General features: G+C 38.0%; 1 long non-coding RNA gene and 2 pseudogenes across 1 annotated transcript in view; 2 read left to right on the top strand and 1 right to left on the bottom strand.

The window, feature by feature from the left end:
• LOC141583608 (uncharacterized) overlaps positions 1-22,124 on the bottom strand; it is a 160,604-nt gene that overhangs the window by 106,432 nt on the left and 32,048 nt on the right. The window lies entirely within an intron of this gene.
• Positions 8,246-8,559, top strand: LOC101044725 (acyl-CoA-binding domain-containing protein 7 pseudogene; annotated as a pseudogene).
• Positions 18,553-19,422, top strand: LOC101045051 (heterogeneous nuclear ribonucleoprotein D-like pseudogene; annotated as a pseudogene).

Raw genomic sequence — 22,124 nt, forward strand, 5'->3', positions numbered from 1 at the left:
CTGTGAGTGTTGTTTTGTTTTGGTGGATGATCGCTACATTTCACAAATGAGGAGAAAAAATAAGTCTTCCATTCCTTTTCCCGTCCTATTCTAATTGGCTTTTAAATTATCCACGTAGGTTTTCAGATTAGATGGTCTCCAAAATGGCTCATGGTTTTTGCTCTAGAAGTAACTCTTATAAGAGGAAAATAAAGCATTCATTTTGTTAGATTATTTATTTAAAGGATTTCATGCCTGAGTCATAAATTAAAAGATTTGCAGACTAGAGAACACCTCAGAAATTACCTATTCCAAATTCTTTGTTCTACAAATACTCAGACAACATAAAAGACTTGCCCAATTTGCAGAGCTAGTTAGTGGCACTGCCAAGACTAGAACTCAGATCTCAGCAAGGAACTCAGCACTGCTAAGTTCTCTGACCATTTCCCATAATAATTATTACAAATATTCACCACTGCTCTCACGAACCTCATAATACTTCCTCCCTATCACTCTGCCCCTACTTCACAGAAGACTGGAAGCCACCAAGCATGAACCCTTTTTTTTTTTTTTTTCCACTTTCTTTTTTTTTTTTTGAGATGCAGTCTTACTCCATCACCCAGGCTAGAGTATAGTGGTAGGGTCCCAGTTCACTGCAACCTCTGCCTCCCAGGTTCAAGCAATCCTCCTGTCTCAGCGTCCTGATTAGCTAGGACTACAGGCCCCTGCCACTATGACCGGCTAATTTTTTTTTTTTTTTTTTTTTTTTTTTTTTTTTTTAGTAGAGACAGCGTTTCACTTTGTTGATCAGGCTGGTCTCAAACTCCTCACCTGAGGTGATCCACCCACCTCGGCTACCAAAGTGCTGGGATTATAGGCATGAGCCACTGTGCCCAGCCCAGTTTCCACTTTTAAACGTCCTCATACCGCATCTCAAAAAATATATATATCAAATATTATTACCCTTCAGGGTAATCCTCACATTTGTCATCTGTGTCACACTAAGTCTCTTTCTTTTTTTTTTCTTTTTGAGACATGGCCTTGTTCTCTTACCCAGGCAGTGATGTGAACATGGCTCACTTTAGCCTCAACTTCCTGGGCTTAAACAATCCTCTTGCCTCAGTCTCTTGTGCAGCTGGTACCACAGGTGCATGCCACTACATCTGGCTAATTTTTTTTATTTTTTGTAGAGACAGGTTCTCATTTTGTTGCCTAGGCTGGTCTCAACCTCCCAAAGTGCTGGGATTATAGGCATCAGCCACCATACCTGGCCAGAGTCCCATCTCTTCTTTTTTTTTTTTTTTTTTTTTTTTTTGAGACGGAGTTTCGCTCTTGTTACCCAGGCTGCACTGCAATGGCGCGATCTCGGCTCACTGCAACCTCCGCCTCCTGGGTTCAGGCAATTCTCCTGCCTCAGCCTCCTGAGTAGCTGGGATTACAGGCACGCGCCACCATGCCCAGCTAATTTTTTGTATTTTTAGTAGAGACGGGGTTTCACCATGTTGACCAGGATGGTCTCGACCTCTCGACCTTGTGATCCACCCGCCTTGGCCTCCCAAAGTGCTGGGATTACAGGCTTGAGCCACCGCGCCCAGCCAAGTCCCATCTCTTCTAAAACCTCACTCTGCTAATGTTAAACCTCATTCTCTCAGCTACATGGGGATTTTCTCTCCATCAGCCTGTTCTGTTCAGCATATAAACATGCTGAAACATTTACATTCATAGAGACATTGTGCCCATTCTGAAAATATTCTTTGTTTTCTTTTTCATCATAGCCAAACTTAAGAAAGTTTCCACAGTCACGCCTCCCATTCATTCCTTCAACTTCAAAAATCTGACTTTTGACACTGCTATTCAACCAAAAATGTTTGGGCAAAGGCCATCTCTGTGCCTTTCAAGGATGTTTTTCAATTCTCTCCGTTCGAGAATTCTCTTCTCTTCTAGCTTTCTTATTCTCCTCTTACCATTGAGTTTACTTTCAAGTTTTTCTCTCTCTCTTCATTCATTCCTTAATTTCTGATACTTTCCAGGGTTCCATTCCTAGTACCTTTTTATTCTTATTCTATATTGCAAAGGACAAGTCCCATTGAAATCCATGCCTCAGCCCTCACACAAAAATTTGTGTAATGTACAAATGTCATTTAAAGAAAAATATCTCTCCAAAGTTTTCAACATTGACTAAAATTTTTAAATTATAATATTATCTATTTACTTGAATATAAAACTAAATGTAAATTCCTTGTATTCACAGGGTTTTGTTTTTGTTTTTGTTTTGAGACAAAGTCTCGCTCTGTCGCCCAGGCTGAAGTTCAGTGGCATGATGTCATCTCACTTCAAGCAACCTCCACCTCCCAGGTCCAAGCAATTCTTCTGCCTCAGCCTCCCGAGTAACTGGGATTACAGTCACTCACCGCCACAGCCAGCTAATTTTTGTATTTTTCGGAGAGATGGGGTTTTGCCATGTTGCCCAGGCTCGTCTCGAACTCCTGACCACAAGTGATTCACCTGCACAGCCTCCCAAAGTGCTAGGATTACAGGCATGAGCCATTGTGCCCAGCTATGTTCATAGTTCTTATAAAGTGATACAACTAAAAACTTTTTTAAGTGAATGCAAATAAAACTAACATTCCAAAATACTCATAAAATGAAATGAACATTAATTTATCTGAATTGTTATATTGTTTACTTGAAATTAAATTGTCAACTTACAATGTGAATATAGGACTGGATGCTAAGAACATAGTTCCCCTTTAATTAAATTGAGCTGTGTGCCATGTGATGATTCAGTTCTCCCACCACTTTTCTTTGTTCAAACTACTGCGAAACCTTCATTCACGTGGGCAAGCACACAGTGACACCATTGTGTCTGCACTTGACCTGTTTGCATCATTCACATATTAAGCCTAGCTCCGTGATATTTGGCATCAGCAAGATTAGAAACATAAATATCAATTCAGATACCAAAGTAAGTTGGCAATATTCATTCAAGAGGTGGTCATCCAGATAATTCAGATTATCGTTGAAATGAAAGCATGAATGTAAGCATGAATGTAAAAATCAACCTAGTGAACACAGACCACTGAAAACATATCCAAGGAATCTCAAGGATCTGAGGACCCCAACTTTGTGAATCCCAGATCTATATCTATAGTCCAAAACCCTCTCCTGAGCTTCTGTCCTGGATTTCCAACTGCCTACAAAAAATTCTCTCTACCTACATGACACCTCAGAAGCAACATGTCCAAACTGAACTTGTTATCATTCCCCACGCATACACCCACCTTAACCTGTATCCCCAATCTTAATGACATCATCATCTACCCAGTTACCAAAGCCAAAACCCTGAATCTCATACTAGATTCCTTCCTTTGCCTCACCTCCTACACCCAAATCTTGTTGAGCCTATTTCCTATACTTGTTTTGTATCAAGAGCCATTTTTCCTTTGATCCAGCAATCCTACTTGGAAATTATCTCAAAGAAATAATTTAAATATTAATGAAGCAACAAACAAAAAAGCAAAGATGTTCACTCCACTATTGTACTTCATAAGGAAAAACTCAAACAAGACCACCTAAGAGTAGGATAAAGATTAAACTAAATAAGGTACAAGTTGTCCTTATTCAGGAGCAATATAAAATTATAGTTCTTGGCAGACTAGCTAGCCAAACAAACAAACAAAAAAAGAACAAAAAAAACCCTTTTTAATAAATTTTATTGTATATATTTAGAGTATACAACATGAGCTTATGGGATACATATAGATAATGATATGGTTACCATAGTGAAGCAAATAAACATATTCATCATTTCACATGGTAACTCATTAATTCTGTTGTTACTGTTTTTGAGCAGCTGAAAACTACTCATTTAGCAGGAATCCCAAATACAGTGTACTTTTATTAACTACAATCCTCATGTTGTGCATTAGATCTTTGGGCTTGTTCATCCTACGCATATGCTACTTAGCAACCCCCGACCTACATCTCCCCATCTCTTCTCCACCTTCCTTTTCCCCCACTCTGGTTATCACTAAGCATTCAGAATGACAGACAAGAGACAGAACCTGGGCCCAAGGGAGGCAGGCTACCATACTGGATTTTGCATAAAGTAAAGAATCCCAAAAAAAGCAATATTCTCAGTGAGCAAACTAGAAAACAATCTACTCACAGAGGAAGATGGTACGGAAAATTACCCGTCTCAGTCTTGGCCATAAATAAAGGTCAGAAATAAGTTATTCTTGAGAATCCAAAACTACAAGCCCACTCTCAAGTGGATTTCGTTAGAGAATATACAGAATCTGAATGTCCCGCCAAAATACAAGAAACAATTTGTATTTAAATAAATCTTAGGTTGGTAGTGCCCCTAGAAACTGAAGGAAATTTCTCTCAAGAAATTCAATTTCAACTTGGGCTTTCAAAAAATCCCACTAATAAAATTTCAATGAACATAAACCATAATAAAAGATAGTGAGACATGAATAAGTAAGTCATCAGGAACAAGCCTCTGCTTTTAAAAAACTGCTCTACCTATATAACATTATCTGACATTATCAGACTCACAAAGGCTTCAGATGTAAAAGTTGATATAGAATATAAATAAACATATCTAATACATTTTTAAATAAAAGGAAGTATAGCCGAATAAAGAGTCTATAAAAAATGAGTAGAGTAGTAAAAGAACCAACAAGAACTTTAAGAAATGTAAAATATATTTATTAAAAAATTTAAACTAAGATTTTTTTTTTTTTTTTTGGAGATGGAGTCTCACTGTGTCACCAGGCTGGAGTGCAGTGGCGCAATCTCAACTCACTGCAACCTCCGACTCCTTGGTTCAAGTGATTCTCTTGCCTCAGCCTCCTGAGTAGATGGGATTACAAGCATACACCACCATGCCCAGCTAATTTTTGTATTTTTAGTAGATACAGGGTTTCACCACGTTGGACAGGTTGGTCTCGATCTCCTGACCTCGTGATCTGCCCACCTCAGCCTCCCAAAGTGCTGGGATTACATATGTGAGCCACTGTCCCTGGCCAAAAGCAGGACATTTTAAAAGCTGCAAAGATTATATCAATCATAGTCCCAAAAGAAACACATGACACACTTGAAGTGTTTAACTGAAAAGAGTTTAGCGAAGGAAACATTTAATGAGGCGAGGGCAGGGTTAAGGGAACCAGTAAAGGGGAGTGAAAAATACTGAGATGAGCACGACTGGAAAACTAATACTAACCCAAAGCCTAGAAGAGAAAGAGATAAGGACTCTGAGTGGAGCTCAGTAAGAGTTGGAACCAGGAAAGAGGCACCTCCCAACAGGAGCTAAAGTCATAACACACTGCAGCCTCTGACAGATGGTAGCCAGGTAGGGAGGAACACCTTCCCAATTCTATGGATTTGTCCTATATATGAACTTAACCCAAAACCAGATGGCAAAGGAACCCAAATGATGCCGTAGAGGTGATCCTCATAGGACACAGAGCAGGACAGAGGAGGGTATCAGTGAATCAATCACAGGGAGTAATAGGGGACAAAAGGAGGTCCAATAGGACTTCCTCAGCACAAGGATAACGGGGATAAATTCAAATATATCAATAATAACAAAGTGTCCAAATGGACTAAACTCTAACTTACAAGTGGAAGACTGTCAAACTGAATTTTTGTTTGTTTGTTTTTGTTTTTGTTTTGAGACAGTCTCACTCTGTCACCCAGGCTGGAGGCCAGCGGTGTGATCTCGGCTCATTGCAACCTCCGCCTCCCCGGTTCAAGCGATTCTCCTGCCTCATCCTCCAGAGCAGCTGGGATTACAGGCATTTGCCACCATGCCCAGCTAATTCTGTAATTTTTTTTTTTTTTTTTTTTAGTAGAGATGGGGTTTCACCATGTTGGCCAGGCTGGTCTTGAAAAGACCTTAAAAAGATTTATTTCAACTATAAAGACAAAGAAAGATTAAAAGTGGGAAAAGAAAAACAATGTTATCAGGGAAATACAATCCCGAAGAAAGTGGGTATAATGTATATGATTTTATTAAGACAAATATTTACCAAAAAAATTATTAAAAATAAAATGAATCACTAGACATTGATAAAAAGCTATACAGTGTACTGGTAAATATTTAACAGGCTCCCACGAGAAGGGGAAGACTTATTTCTAGTGTTTTCCATTTTCTATGATGAAAATATCCTTACCTTGTCCAGTTTCAAGCGACCAATATGAAGTTAACTAACTCATAAAATTATAAAAAGTTAACATCAGCTCTTATGAGTTGCAGTTCTTATGAGTAAAAGTTAGTTTCAGTACCTTCACTCAACAAAAGGTTCAATTTATTGGGAAAATAAAGCTATTAAAAACACACTTGCCACATACTTTGCAATACTTGATTGGAATAGGAATGGAGGGAAAAGCTATATTGGGATAATTGAAGTAAAACTAATAGTAGAATGTATATTAGATAATAATATTGTATCAATGTTAAATATCTTTGATGAGAGAATACACCTATACACTTCTGTTTTCCTAAGATATACTGTTTGTGTTTGAGAGAAAGAAGCGCTATGATATTTGCAATTTACTTTCAAATGGTTCATGAAAAAGGATATATGGTGACACTGGTTAAAATTGTGCAATAAGGAACCTCAAGGGTCCCTCCTTCCACAGAAACACTGATAAATTGAGCAAAATTATAGGAATCAACTTTATCAAAACTCTGCAAAATAGTCAAAAGTTTACAGCAAAAAACTGAACACCAAATCAAGAAAAAGATCTTAAAAATGCCAAAAAGCTTTGCTGAATTTTTACTTGCCTTTGCTCCCAGTCTCAGTGACAGTCTTGAAGACAGCAGCCAGTGTTGGACCCTGCACCCTGGTTCCAGAGAAAAAAGAGCAGATTGTACTCACAAAGAATAGTGTTTGTCTTTTCTAACCTGTGTGAAGGCTACCTAAAGGACTGACACAAGGAGCTTGCCTTTGTTTCACCTAACACAGACTTACTCATGGCAGAAAAGTGACTGTGCAGAGAACATTCCTTGCAAACGTTATAAAGCCAGTAAATAACATGCTATACCTGGGACACAAAAATTATAATTGAGGCAAACAATTGATATGCTAAAAGCCTGAAAGGAAAAGACAGGGAGAGTTATTTTGGAAAATTAGGCATTCAAAAGTGCCCAGATACACTGGGGAACTTAGCCATGTGCATACCCCAGGTAGAATACATGCTGGAAAAGACCTGAGAAGATCTATGCGGAAGATCAGCTTCCACTTCTGGCTGATGTCTGGGCTCAATGAAAGCAAGAAATGAAGGCTAAGGCAGAGCTATAAACAGTCTGGCTAAACATTGAAGGAGTGCTCCAATACAGAGCCAATTAAGAGATATCTTTTCTTCCTTTTTTCTTTTTTCTTTGTCTCTCTGTCTCCTCCCAATCCTTTCTCCCTCTCCTCCCCTCTCATTTTCTTTTATGTCAGCCAAGAATCCAGAAATATAAACTGTCCTTCAAAAATGAGAGAGAGAGAGAAATTAAGAAATCCCCAGATAAAAGCTAAGGAAGTTTGTTCCTAGTGAAACTGCTCTACGAAAATATACTAAAGGAGAGTCATTTGGGCTCAAATGAAGACAGAAATTGGAAGCCATATGAAGAAGCCATATGAAGAACTCCAGTAAAGGTAACTATATAAATAAATATAAAACTCAGTATTTTTAGCTTTTAACTCCTTTCTTATTTCCCACACGATTTAAAAGATAAATACATAAAAATTCTTATATCGTTGCTTCTCCCATGCTTGGTGCTTAAATAACAAAAAAATAAGAAAAAAAATCTTATATCTTTTTGTTAATGAGCACATAACATATAAAGATATAATTTGTAACAATCACAACATAAAGTATAGTCGGACCTGTATAGGAGCAAAGATTTTTGTATGCTATTAACGTTAAATTGTTATCAATTCAAACTAGGTTGTTATAAATTTATGATGTTGATTGTAACCTCTGTGGTAACCACTTAAACAATTTTTTTTAACATACCGATAAGAAAACTAGAGGAGTTTGAGGCTGCAGTAAGCCATGATCATGTGACTGTACTGCAACCTGGGCAAGAGAGCAAGACCCTGTCTCTGAAAAAAAGTCAAGAAAATTAGAAGGGTATTAAATGGTATGCTACAGAAAAAATCAGTGAAATACAAAAGAAGGCAGTAATGGAGGAAATGAGGAATAAAAAAGGTATAAGACATAACAGAAGGAGTGCCTGGAGAGCAGCAACAGCCCAGCCAGCACCGCTATGTCCCTACAGGCTGATTTTGATAAGGTCACAGAAGATGGGAGGAATCTGAAAACAAGACCAGATGATGAAGAACTGAAAGAACTGTTCTTCATGGGCTTTACAAACAAGCTATAATTGGAAATGTTAATATCGAGTGTCCAGAAATGCTAGAATTAAAAGACAAGGCCAAACGGGAAGCATAGAACCTCCAAAAAGGATTGTCAAAGGAAGATACAAGGAGTGCCTATATTTCTAAAGCAGAAGAGCTGATAGAAAAATGTAAAATACAGAATAAAATGTATGAGAAATTTTCCTTTTTTAAGCCTTCATAATGGTATCATGATCAAAAATGTAGAGTTAACACTGTTAACTCTATGTATTGTGTATATTTTTGCTATTATTATGAATTATAATACTTAATTAGAAGTATGCTAAAACTGTGTAGTTAACTAAATTGTATTTGCTTAAACCAGGTGTCTTTAAAAGTTCTTTTCAAAAAAAATTTTTTTTTCTTTTCATAGATTTGGGGTACAAGTGCAGTTTTGTTGCATGAACATATCATGTACTGGTGAAGTCTGGGCTTTCAGTGTCCCTATTACCCAGATAGGGTACAATTGTGCCCAAAAGGTAGTTTCTCGTTCCTCACCCCCCTTGAACCCTCCCACCTTTCTAAGTCTCCGGTGTCTATTGTTCCACACTCCATGTCCATGTGTCCACACCGTTGGGCTCCCACTTACAGGTGAGAACATGTGATATTTGACTTTCCATTTCGGAGTTATTTCACTTAAGATAACAGCCTCCAGTTCCAACCATGTTGTTACCAAAGACACGATCTCATTCTTTGTTTTAATGGCTCAGTAGTATGCCATGGTACACATATACCACATTTTCTTTGTCCAATCATCTGTGGATAGACACTTAGGTTGATTCCATATCTTTGCTATTGGGAAAAATGCTATGATAAACATATGGGTGCAGGTGTCTTTTTGATAAGATTTATTTTCCTTTAGGTAGATAACCAGTAGTGGGATTGCTGGATAGAATGATGGTTCTGCTTTTAGTTCTTTAAGAGTTTCCATATTATTTTCCACAGAATTTGTACTGGTTTGCATTCCCATCAGCAGTGCATGAGTTTCCCTTTTCTCTGCATCCTCACCAACAACCGTTGTTTTTTGATATTTTAGAAAAAGTCTTGCTTGGTAGTATTTATACAAAGGTTAGGAACTTTTTTTAAAGACATGGAGAAAACAAAGAGCAAAGTGGCATTAGTAGTACCTTTTTTTTTTTTTTTAAGACAGAGTCTTGATCTGTTGCCAGGCTACAGTGCAGTGGCGCTATCTCAGCTCAATGCAACCTCTCTCCTGGGTTTAAGCGATTCTCTTACCTCAGCCTCCCGAGTAGCTGCGACTACAGGCGCACGCCATCACACTCAGCCAATTTTTGTATTTTTAGTAGACAGGGTTTCATCATGCTAGCCAGGATGGTCTCAATCTCTTGACCTCGTGATCCACCATCCTCGGCATCCCAAAGTGCTGGGACTACAGGAGTGAGCCACCGCGCCTGGCCAAGTAGTACTTTCTTATCAGTTATTAGTTTATGTAAATAAACTTTCAAATCAAAAGGCAAAAAAATGAGCACAATGTGTTTTTTTAAATGATGCAACTATATGTTATCCACAAGAGACTAACTTTAGAGCCAATGACACCAAGGGTTTGAGTAAAAGGATGGTAAATGGGTTAAATTATGTCGCCTTAAAAGATATGTTAAACTCCTAACACCCAGCATCTGTGAATGTGACCTTATTTAGAAATAGGGTCTCTGCACACATAATGAAATTAAGATAAGATTATTAGATGCGCCCTAAATCAATATGACTGGTGTGCTTATAAGAGCAGGAGAAGGCTAGGCATAGCAGCTCACACTTGTGATCACAGCACTTTGGGAAGCCACAGCAGGAGGATCTCTTGAGAGCAGGAGTTCAAGACCAGCCTGGGCAGCATAGTAAGACCCTGTCTCTACACACACACACACACACACACACACACACACACATACACACACACAAATTAGCCAGGTGTGGTGGCATGCATCTGTACTCCCAACTGCTAGGGAGGGTCGGGTGGGAGGATTATTTGTGCCTGGGAGGTTGAGGCTTCAGTGACCTATGATTGCATCACTGCACTCCAGCCTGGGCAACAGAGTGAGACCCTGTCTCTAAAAAAACAAATAAAAACAAGATTAAAAAAAAAAAGAGAGAGAGAGAGGAGGAGGAGGAGAGACACAGGGAAGAAAGACATGCAAAGAAGGAGGCAGAGATTGAAGTGATGCAGCTATCAGCCAAGGAATTCCTGGGACTACCAGAAGCTGGAAGAGACAAGAGAGGATCCTGCCATAGATGCTTCAGAAAGAGCATAATCTTGTCAACATCTCACTTTAGAACTGCTGGCATACAGAACTGTAAGAGATAGATTTGTGTTGTATTAAGGTACCCCATTTTCAATACTTTGTTACAGTGGTCCTAGGAAACTAATACAGAGGGAAAAAAGATATTCCATGCAAATAGTAATCAAAAGAGAGTGGGAATGGCTATACTAACATCAGACAAACTGGACTTTAAGTCAAAAACTGCTACAAGAGAAAAAGAAGGTGATTATGTATTGATAAAAGGGTCACTTCATGAAGAAGACATAAAAATTATGCACATATTTGTACCAAACAAAATAACTCAAAAATATATGAGGCAAATACTGAGAGAATTGAAGACAGAAAAAGAAAATGCTACAATATTAGTTGGAAACTTCAATACCCTACGACCAGCAATGGTTAGAACATCTACACAGAATATCAGTAAGGAAATAAAAGATCTAAACAACTGAGACCAAGCTAGTCCAACTTGCAGCCTAAAGTCTGCATCCGGCCCAAGATGGGTTTGAATGTGACCCAATACAAAATTGTAAACTTTCTTAAGACATTATGAGATTTTGTTTGTGATTTTTTTTTCAGCTCATCAGCTATGGTTAGTGTTAGTGTATTTTATGTATGGCTTAAGGCAATTCTTTTTCCTACTGTGGCCCAGGGAGGCCAAAAGATTGGACTCTCCTGACCTAGACCAACTAGACCTATGTAAACCAGATCTGACAGATATAGATAAAACTCTCCACCCAACAACAGAACAAAAAATCTTCTCAAGTGCACATGGAACATTCTACATGAGAGATCATATTAGGCCACATAACAGTCTCAATAAATTTTTAAAAACTGAAATCAAAGGAAGTATATGCTCTGACCACGATGGGATGCAGCTAAAAATCAATAACAAAAGGAAAACTTTTTATTCACAAATAACAAATTTGTGAAAATTCACAAATATGGGAAATTTGAAAATACTCTTAAACAATGAATAGATCAAAGAAGAAATCACAGGGAAGTTAGAGAAAACTTAGAGATGAATAAAAATGAAAACACAACATACCAGAACCAATGGGATGCAGCAAAAAAGCAGGGGTCAGAGGGAATGTCAAGGAATAAACATTTATATTTAAAAGGGCCATGGGGGCTCACACTTGTAATCCTAGTTCTTTGGGAGGCTGAAACTAGTCTGGCTGGGGCAACATGGTGAAGCCCCGCCTCTACAAAAATTAGCTGGGCATGGTGGCATACACCTATAGTCCCAGCAACTTAGGAGGCTGAGGCAGGAGAATAGCTTGAACCCAGGACATAGAGATTGCAGTCAGCCAAGACTGGGCCAAAAAAGAGAGAGAAAAAGAAACAGAAAGAGAGATTATGTCAGCAATAAAAAAATGAAAACAAAAAAAAAACCTCTCAACAAAGAATACTCCAGGACAAGATGGCTTCTGCACTGCTGAATTATACCCAACATTTAAAGAATTAACATCAATCCTCCTCAAAGTCCTCCTAAAGAAAAGTAGAAAATACTTTCTACTTATTCTCTGAAACCAGCATTACCCTGTCACCTAAGTCAAATAAAGAAACCACAGGAGAATATGCAATATACTTAGCATATATGAATACAGTTGCAAAACTCCTCAACAAAATACTAGTAAATGAAATTCAACAACATATTTAAAGATTATACAATGTGACCAAATGGGTTTTATACCAGGTATAGAAGGCAAGGATGATTAAACACATGAAAATCAATCAATGTAACACATCATATTAATAAAATGAAGGAAAAAACATGATATTATCATCTCAATAGATGCAGAAAAGCATTTGACAAAATTCAACACTCTTCATGAGCATAAACACCCAGAAAACTAAAAATAGAAAAGAACTTCCTTAACAAAATAAAGGGCATTAATGAATAACCCAAAGCTAATAGTGTACTCAATGGCGAAAGACTGAAAGCTTTTCTCCTAAGATCAGGAGCAAGACAAGGATGTCCACTTTCACAGGTACTATTTAACACTTTACTGGAAGTTTTGGCCAAAGAAATTAGGCAAGAAAAAAGTAAAAGGAATATAAATTTAAAAGAAAAAGTAAAACTACTCCTTTTTGCAGATGACCTGATCCTTTACATGGAAAATGAAAAAAAAAATCACAGAAGAAATAATAGAGATAATAAATGAATTCATCTAAATTTCAGGTATAATATCAATACTTAAAAACAGTTGTGTTGCTATAAACAAGCAGTAAACAATCTGAAAAAGATTTTAAGAATACAATGCTACTGTAAGAATATCCAAAAGACTAAAAGATGTCATAATAAATTTAATCAAGGAAGTAAAAGACATCTACACTGAAACATTGATGAAAAATTAATGAGGAGCTAAATAAATAGAAGCACACCTTGTGTTGGGGGATTGGAAAACTAAAGACATTTCTACAGACATAATATAATTCCTGTCAAAATTCCAAAGGGCTTTTCATAAAAATGTTAAAAGCCAATCCTCAAAATTATATGGAGCTACAAGGGGCTCCATATGAAAAAGAGTAACAGGCCTGGCATGGTGGCTCAGGCCTGTAATCCCAGCACTTTGGGAGGCCAAGGTGGGTGGGTCGCTTGAGGTCAGATGTTTGAGACTAGCCTGGCCAACATGGTGAAACCCTGTCTCTACTAAAACACAAAAATCAGTCAGCCTGTGGCAGGTGCCTGTAATCCCAACTACTGGGAAGGCTGAAACAGGAGAATCACTTGAACCCAGGAGGCAGAGGTTGCAGTGAGCCAAGATCATGCCACCACACTTGAGCCTGGGCAATGAAGCGAGACTCCATCTCAGAAAGAAAAAGAATAACAAAACTGGAAGTCTCACACTTCCTGGTTAAAAATTTACTATAAATCTAAAGTAATCAAAACCATGTGATACTGACATAAGGATAAACCTGTAGACCCATGGAGTGAAATTGAGTGTCCATAAGTAAATCCATACACCTGTGGCCAACTGATTTTCAACAAGGATGCCAAGACCATTCAATGGGGAACGAATAGTCTCTTTAACAAATAGTACTGAGACAGCTCAATATCACATGCAAAAGAATAAACAGGAACCCTCCACATCACAGCACATAGAAAAGTTAACTTAAAATGGATCAAAGACCTGTAAGAAACTATAAAACTATAAAACTCTTAGAGGAAAACACAAGGGTAAATTTTCATGTCCTTGGACAATGGATTCTTAGACACACTATCAAAAGTATGAGCAACAGACAACAAAATAAATTTGATTTTATCAAAATGAAAAACTTTTGCACATCAAAGGTCATTATTAAATGAAAAGACAACCAATACAGTCGGAGAAAATATTTGCAAATCATATATCTGATAAAAGCAGGCGTTCCCAAACTTTTTATACAGGGGGCCAGTTCACTGTTCCTCAGACCGTTGGAGGGCCGCCACATACTGTGCTCCTCTCACTGACCACCAATGAACGAGGTGTCCCATCCTGAAGTGCGGCGGGGGGCCAGATAAATGGCCTCAGGGGGCCGTACGCGGCCCGCGGGCCGTAGTTTGGGGACGCCTGGATAAGAGTCTAGTATCCAGAGGCCGGTGCAGTGGTTCAGTTCTATAATCCCAGCGCTTTGGGAGGCTGCGGCAGGTGGATCACAAGGTCAGGAATTTGAGATTAGCCTGGCCAGTAAGGTGAGAAGCTATCTCTACTAAAAATTAGCCGGGCATGGTGACACACTCCTGTAATCCCAGCTACTTGAGAGGCTGAGGCAGGAGAATTGCTTGAACCCGGCGGCGATGGTTGCAGTAAGCCAAGACCGCACCACTGCACTCCAGCCTAGGTGACAGAGCAAGACTCTGTATCAAAAAAAAGAAGAGGCTAGTGTCCAGAACATATTTAAAGAACTTTAACAACTCAGTAACAAGAAGACAATCCAGTTTTAAAATAAGCAAAGTTATTGATAGACATTTCTCCAAAAAAGATTATACAAATTGTCAACAAAAACATAAAAAATGCTCCACATCATTAATCATTAGAGAAATGCAAATCAAACCCACAATGAGATACCACTTAGCACCCACTAGGTCAGCCATAATAGTAATAATCATCATTGCCATCATTAGAAAATAACAAGTGTTGGTAAGATGTGGAGAAATTAGAACTCTCACAAATTGCTATTGGGAATGTAAAATGGTGCAGTCACTGTAGAAACAGATAGTGGGTTTTTTTTTGTTTTTTGGTTTTTTTCAAAAAGTTAAACATATAATTACCATATGACCAGCAATTCCACTCCTAAGTATGTACCCAAAAGATTTAAAAACAGAAGGTTAAACAGATACTTTTACAGAAATGTTCATAGCAACATTATTCACAATAGCCAAAAGATATTAATAGAAATGGTTCAAATGTTAATTAATGGATGAATGAATAAACAAAATGTAGTACATACATATAATGGAATATTACTCAGCCATAAAAAAGATGAAGCACTGATACATGCTACAATGTGCTTGAACTTAAAAACATTATGCTAAATGAAGAAGCCAGATAAAAAGATCCTGTATTACACAAACAGTCTAGAATAGGTAAATCCATAGATACATGTTGACTGGTGGTTTTCAGGAGCTGGTAGGAGGAGTGGGAAGTGACTGCTTAATAGATACAAGGTTTTTCCTGAGGTGATGAAAACGTTTTAGAACTAGACAGAGATAGTAGTTCCACATTGTGAATATTCTAAATGCCACTGAATTGTACACTTTAAACTGTTAATTTTATGTCAATTTCGTATCTATTTTTAAAAATATATACATATATTCATTCATACACATATAGAAATAGAGAAAGCAATGTGGCAAATGTTAGTGGCTCATAAATCTAGGCAAAAGATGTATAAATGTTCATTGAACTATTATTTCAAGTTTCATGTAGAAGTCAATAAAATGTTGAGAAAAACTTACTCATATAGTAACTTACCTTTAGTATAAATCAAAAATTGACAAATCTACCATAAAGATGAGAGATTTTAAGAAACTCTCTTAATAATTAACAGGTAAAGTCGATTTTTAAAACTTAGTAAGGATAAGGAATATTTGAACCATTTTGTTTAACAGACATATATAGAATATTGTACCCAGCAACTGCAAAAACTGCAACCTTTCAAATACACACGTAGTATTTATGAAAATGGACCATGTGTTAAGAGATAAAGAAAATCTTGATAAATTTTGATGCATCAGTATTATATAGAACATATCATGACTATAATACTAGTCAAAATCAACGAATTTTTAAAATATTCCAAAAGTTCTATAGTTAACAATTATTCGTGGAATAAAGAAAAATATGATGCAAGTTTAAAAAATTGACTTAAATTGCAGCAAAAATAGTACAGACCAAAACTTGTAGTACTAGGAGAAAATATACAGCCAAATTTTAGAAAAAAAAAAAAAAAGACAAGGTAAAAACTAGTAAGATTTAATTTTATTTATTTTATAGACACAGGGGTCTTACTGTGTTGGCCAGGCTAATCTCAAACTCTGGGCCTCAAGCTATTCTCTTAACTCAGCCTCCAAAAATGCTGTTTTTCTTTTCTTTTTTTTTTTTTTTTTTGAGATGGAGTTTCGCTCTTGTTAACCAGGCTGGAGTGCAATGGCGTGATCTCGGCTCACCGCAACCTCCGCCTCCTGGGTTCAGGCAATTCTCCTGCCTCAGCCTCCTGAGTAGCTCGGATTACAGGCACGCGCCACCACGCCCAGCTAGTTTTTTGTATTTTTAGTAGAGACGGGGTTTCACCATGTTGACCAGGATGGTCTCGATCTCTCGACCTCGTGATCCACCCGCCTCAGCCTCCCAAAGTGCTGGGATTACAGGCTTAAGCCACCGCACCTGGCCAAATGCTGTTTTTCTAATGTGCTGTTTTTTTTTTTTTTTATTGCATTTTAGGTTTTAGGGTACATGTGAAGAACATGCAAGATTGTTGCACAGGTACACACATGGCAGTGTGGTTTGCTGCCTTCCTTCCCCTCACCTGTATCTGTCATTTCTCCCCATGTTATCTCTTCCCACCTCCCCACCCCCTGTCCCTCCCCCTTTTTCCCCCAATGGACCCCAGTGTGTAATGCTCCCCTTCCTGTGTCCATGTGTTCTCATTGTTCAACACCCACCTATGAGTGAGAACATGCGGTGTTTGATTTTCTGCTCTTGTGTCAGTTTGCTGAGAATGATGGTTTCCAGGTTCATCCATGTCCCTACAAAGGACATGAACTCATCGTTTTTGATGGCTGCGTAATATTCCATGGTGTATATGTACCACATTTTCCCTATCCAGTCTATCGTCGATGGGCATTTGGGTTGGTTCCAGGTCTTTGCTATTGTAAACAGTGCTGCAATGAACATTTGTGTGCATGTGTCCTTATAGTAGAATGATTTATAATCCTTTGGATATATACCCAGTAATGGGATTGCTGGGTCAAATGGAATTTCTATGTCTAGGTTGGTCCTTGAGGAATCACCACACTGTCTTCCACAATGGTTGAACTAATTTACACTCCCAACAGTGTAAAAGTGTTCCTGTTTCTCCACATCCTCTCCAGCATCTGTTGTCTCCAGATTTTTTAATGATTGCCATTCTAACTGGTGTGAGATGGTATCTCAATGTGGTTGATTTGCATTTCTCTAATGACCAGTGATGATGAGCATTTTTTCATATGTTTGTTGGTCTCCTGTATGTCTTCTTTTGTAAAGTGTCTGTTCATATCCTTTGCCCATTTTTGAATGGGCTTGTTTGTTTTTTTCTTGTAGATCTGTTTTAGTTCTTTGTAAATTCTGGATATCAGCCCCTTGTCAGATGCGTAGACTGCAAAAATTTTTTCCCATTCTGTTGGTTGCTGATTCACTCTACTGACTGTTTCTTTTGCCGTGCAGAAGCTGTGGAGTTTGATTAGGTCCCATTTGTCTATTTTGGCTTTTGTTGCCATTGCCTTTATTTTTCTAATGTTAAAATTAGGTCTGACAATGAGCCACTGATCCGGCCTGACTTTTAACATTAGAAAAAGGGCAACAGCTGCATAGCCAAGACAATCCAAAGCAAAAAGAACAAAGCTGGAGGCATTACACTACCTGACTTCAAACTATACTACAAGGCTACAGTAACAAAAACATCATGGTACTGGTACCAAAACAGATATACACATCAACGGAACAGAACAGAGGCCTAAGAAGTAACACCACACATGTATGACCAATTGATCTTTGACAAACCTGATGAGAAGAAGCAATGGGGAAAGGATTCCCTATTTAATAAGTGGTGATGGGAAAACTGGATCCCTTCCTTACACCTTATGCAAAAATTAACTCAAAACGGAGTAAAGACTTAAATGTATGACCTAAAACCATAAGAACCCTAGAAGAAAACCTAGGTAACACCACTCAGGACATAGATATGGGCAAGACTTCATGACTAAAACACCAGAAACAATGGCAACAAAAGCCAAGATAGACAAATGGAATCTAATGAAACTAAACAGCTGCTGCACAACAAAAGAAACTATCATCAGAGTGAATAGGCAACCTACAGAATTAGAGAAAAATTCTGCAATCTATCCATCTGACAAAGGGCTAATATCCAGAATCTGCAAAGAACTTAAATTTACAAGAAAAAAACTAACAACCCCATCAAAAAGTGGTCAAAGGATCTGAACAGCCACTTCTCAAAAGAAGACATTTATGCAGCCAACAAATATGAAAAAAAGCTCATCATCACTGGTCATTAGAGAGATGCAAATCAGAACCACACTGAGATACCATCTCACACCAGTTAGCATGGTGATCATCAAAAAGTCAGGAAACTTCTTCCGCTGCCATTTTAAATCCAGCTCCATAGAACACGCCATCACCACCACGTGCCTGCATCCCTCTGCCAACAGCTCTGCCACTATGGAAGACATGAAGGAGTACAGCAACATAGAGGAATTCACAGAGGGAGCCAAGATCAATGTGAGCAAGAATCAGCGGGATGATGGTTGCAGACTGCACAATTAAAACAGATCCAGTCACTGGGAGATCAAGAGGATTTGGATTTGTGCTTTTTAAAGATGCTGCTAGTGTTGATAAGATTTTGGAACTGAGAGAACATAAACTGCATGGCAAATTGATAGATCCCAAAAGGGCCAAAGTTTTAAAAGGAAAAGAACCCCCCTAAAAAGGTTTTTGTGGGTGGATTGAGCCTGGATACTTCTGAAGAAAAAATTAAAGAATATTTTGGAGCCTTTGAAGAGATTGAAAACATTGAACTTCCCATGGATACAAAACAAATGAAAAAAGAGAATTTTGTTTTATCACATATACCAATGAAGAGCCAGCAAAAAAATAAATATTAGAAAGCAGATACCATCAAATTGGTTCTGAGAAGTGTGAAATGAAAGTTGCACAACCCAAAGAGGTATATAGGCAGAAGCAACAACAACAAAAAGGTGGAAGAGGTGCTACAGCTGGTGGATGAGGTGGTACAAGGGGTCGTGGCTGAGGTCAAGGCCAAAACTCGAACCAAAGATTTAATAACTATTATGATCAAGGATATGGAAATTACAATAGTGCCTACACTGGTGATCAAAACTATAGTGGCTATGGTGGATATGATCAGACTGGGTATAACTATGGGAACTATGGATATGGACAGGGATATGCAGACTACCGTGGCCAACAGAGCACTTATGGCAAGGCATCTCGAGGGGGTGGCAATCACCAAAACAATTACCAGCCATACTAAAGGAGAACATTGGAGAAAACAGGGGGAAGATGGTAAAGTAACCCATCTTGCAAGACAACATTGAAGATTGGTCTTCTGTTGATCTAAGATGATTATTTTATAAAAGACTTTCTAGTGTACAAGACACAATTGTGTCCAACTGTATATCGCTGCCAATTAGTTCTGTTTTTATTTTGTCCTTTGCTATAGGTGTTATGACTCAATGTGGATTTGTTTATACACATTTTATTTGTATGATTTCATGTTAAACTTCAAATAAATGCTTCCTTATGTGAAAAAAAAGGTCAGGAAACAACAGCTGCTAGAGAGGATGTGGAGAAATAGGAACATTTTTACACTGTCGGTGGGAGTATAAATTCGTTCAATCATTGTAAAAGACAGTGTGCTGATTCCTCAAGGATCTAGAACTAGAAATACCATTTGACCCAGCAATCCCATTACTGGGTATATACCCAAAGGATTATAAATCATTTTACTATAAGGGCACATGCACATGTATGTTTACTGCAGCACTGTCATGCCCATCAATGATAGACTGGATAAAGAAAATGTGACACATATACACCATGAATACTATGCAGCCGTAAAAAAAGGATGAGTTCATGTCTTTTGCAGGGACATGGATGAAGCTGGAAACCATGATTCTCAGCAAACTAACAAGAATAGAAAACCAAACACCATATGTTCTCACTCATTAGTGGGAGTTGAACAATGAGAACACATGCACATAGGGAGGGGAACACCACACACCAGGGCCTGTCAGGAGGTGGTGGGGAGTGTCCTAGGGGTGGGATAGCAGTAGCAGAAATACCTAATGTAGATGACAAGTTGATGTGTGCAGCAAACTACCATGGCATATGCATACCTATGTACCAAGCCCGCATAATCTGCACATATACCCCAGAACTGAAAGTAAAATAAATTTAAAAAAAAAAAGAAAAAGGGCAACCAAACAAGACTTTAGAAGAAAATAATAAAAACATAAAGATGTGGAAAACAAATACACACCAAAGAGCATCAACGATGAAAAAGGTTGTTTTGAAACACCAATAAAATCGGCAAACCTCTGGCAAGACTGATCAATGAAAAAGGAGACATGCATTAAAATACATAAAATATTTAAAACTGCATATGCAGCATAATTGAAAAGTTAACACAAGAATATTAAGAAAATCTTTATGCCAGTAGATTTGATAACTTGAGTGAAAAGGACAACTTCTTAGAAAACGGACTCCAGAAAAAAAGATAGAAAAAAAGAAATAAAAATAGGAAAACATGAAAGGTCTTACAACCAATATTGAAACTGCCGGCCAGGCACAGTGACTCACGCCTGTAATCGTATCACTCTGGGGGGCCGAAGTGGGCAGATCACTTGAGGTCAGTAGTTCGAGACCAGCCTGGCCAGCAAGGTGAAACCCCATCTCAACTAAACATACAAAAATTAGCCAGGTGTGGTGGCAGAGACCTATACTCCCAGATACTCAGGAGGTTGAGGCAGGAGAATCACTTGAACCTGGAAGGCGGAAGTTGCAGCGAGCCTATATGGAGCCTCTACACGCCAGGCAGGGTGACAGAATGAGAATCTGTCTCAAAAAAAAAGAAAAAGAAAAAGAAATTGTATCAATACCTTAAATCTTTTCACAGGCATGTACATGTGTGCACACATGCACGCACGCACACACACACACACACACACACACACACACACACACACCATAGCAGGCCCAAATGGTTTTACCAGTAAGTTCTACTGGAAAGACTTAATTTCAATTTTAATCAAACTTTGTTCCAGAGAACAGAAAGAGAGCAATTCCCAGTTAATTTACAACGATAGCAAAATTTCCATTCAAAAGCCAAGGAAAATTATTACAAGAAAAAAATTTTCACGTTAATCTCACTCAAGCATAGATGCAACAATCTACCAAAATATTAGCAATCCAAAGACAGCTTCTAGATTCTAGAATCTTTTTGCAAAAGCTATTCATCATAAACAAGCCAGCTCCCCAACTAAAGCAGCCTTGTTTGTAGTTGCTTGCTGATTTGAACGTGTAAATGCTATAAACTTGCCTGCTTTCAAGGTACCAATGTGACTTCACTGAATGCAGAGCTGGGGAGAGATGCTAACACTTAGCTCTCACAAATCACTATTGTGCACCACAGAGGTACCACCAAATACCAACGGAAAAAGGTAATGAGGCCGGGATAATTAGCTGTCACTTTGTAAGAAAATAAGGTGACTACCTCATGCTACAAACAAAAATCAATTGAAGATGAACTACGAACTTAACTGCAAATTTTAAACATTTTTAGGAAATAATATAGGTGAACATCTTTAGGACCTTGAGACAAGAAATTATTTTTACAATAAGACATAAAATCACTAACAATAAGGAAAAATATTTTATTACACTAAAATTATGAAATTCTGTCCATTAGAGAGAGACACGTTAAGAGAGTGAAAAACACCACTAAATGAAGTGATGAAAATTTTCACTGAAATAATTCTTTCCCACACAGATACAACTGAATACCATTTTGTTTTGCCTCTTTGGGACCCCTGCCCTAACTCACTCTCCCATTCTGTAGCTTAAATCTCTTCTCTGCTGGAATTTTCTTGAAACACTCCCTCTCTTTCTTGTTCATAGCCCAGCCTATTGAAAGATTAATATACAGTTATTTTTGCCACTTAGTCACTGTACAACTCATTTCTTTTTTTTTT

This window comes from Saimiri boliviensis, chromosome 2 (assembly GCF_048565385.1).
Source record: "Saimiri boliviensis isolate mSaiBol1 chromosome 2, mSaiBol1.pri, whole genome shotgun sequence".
NCBI classification, from domain to species: domain Eukaryota; kingdom Metazoa; phylum Chordata; class Mammalia; order Primates; family Cebidae; genus Saimiri; species Saimiri boliviensis.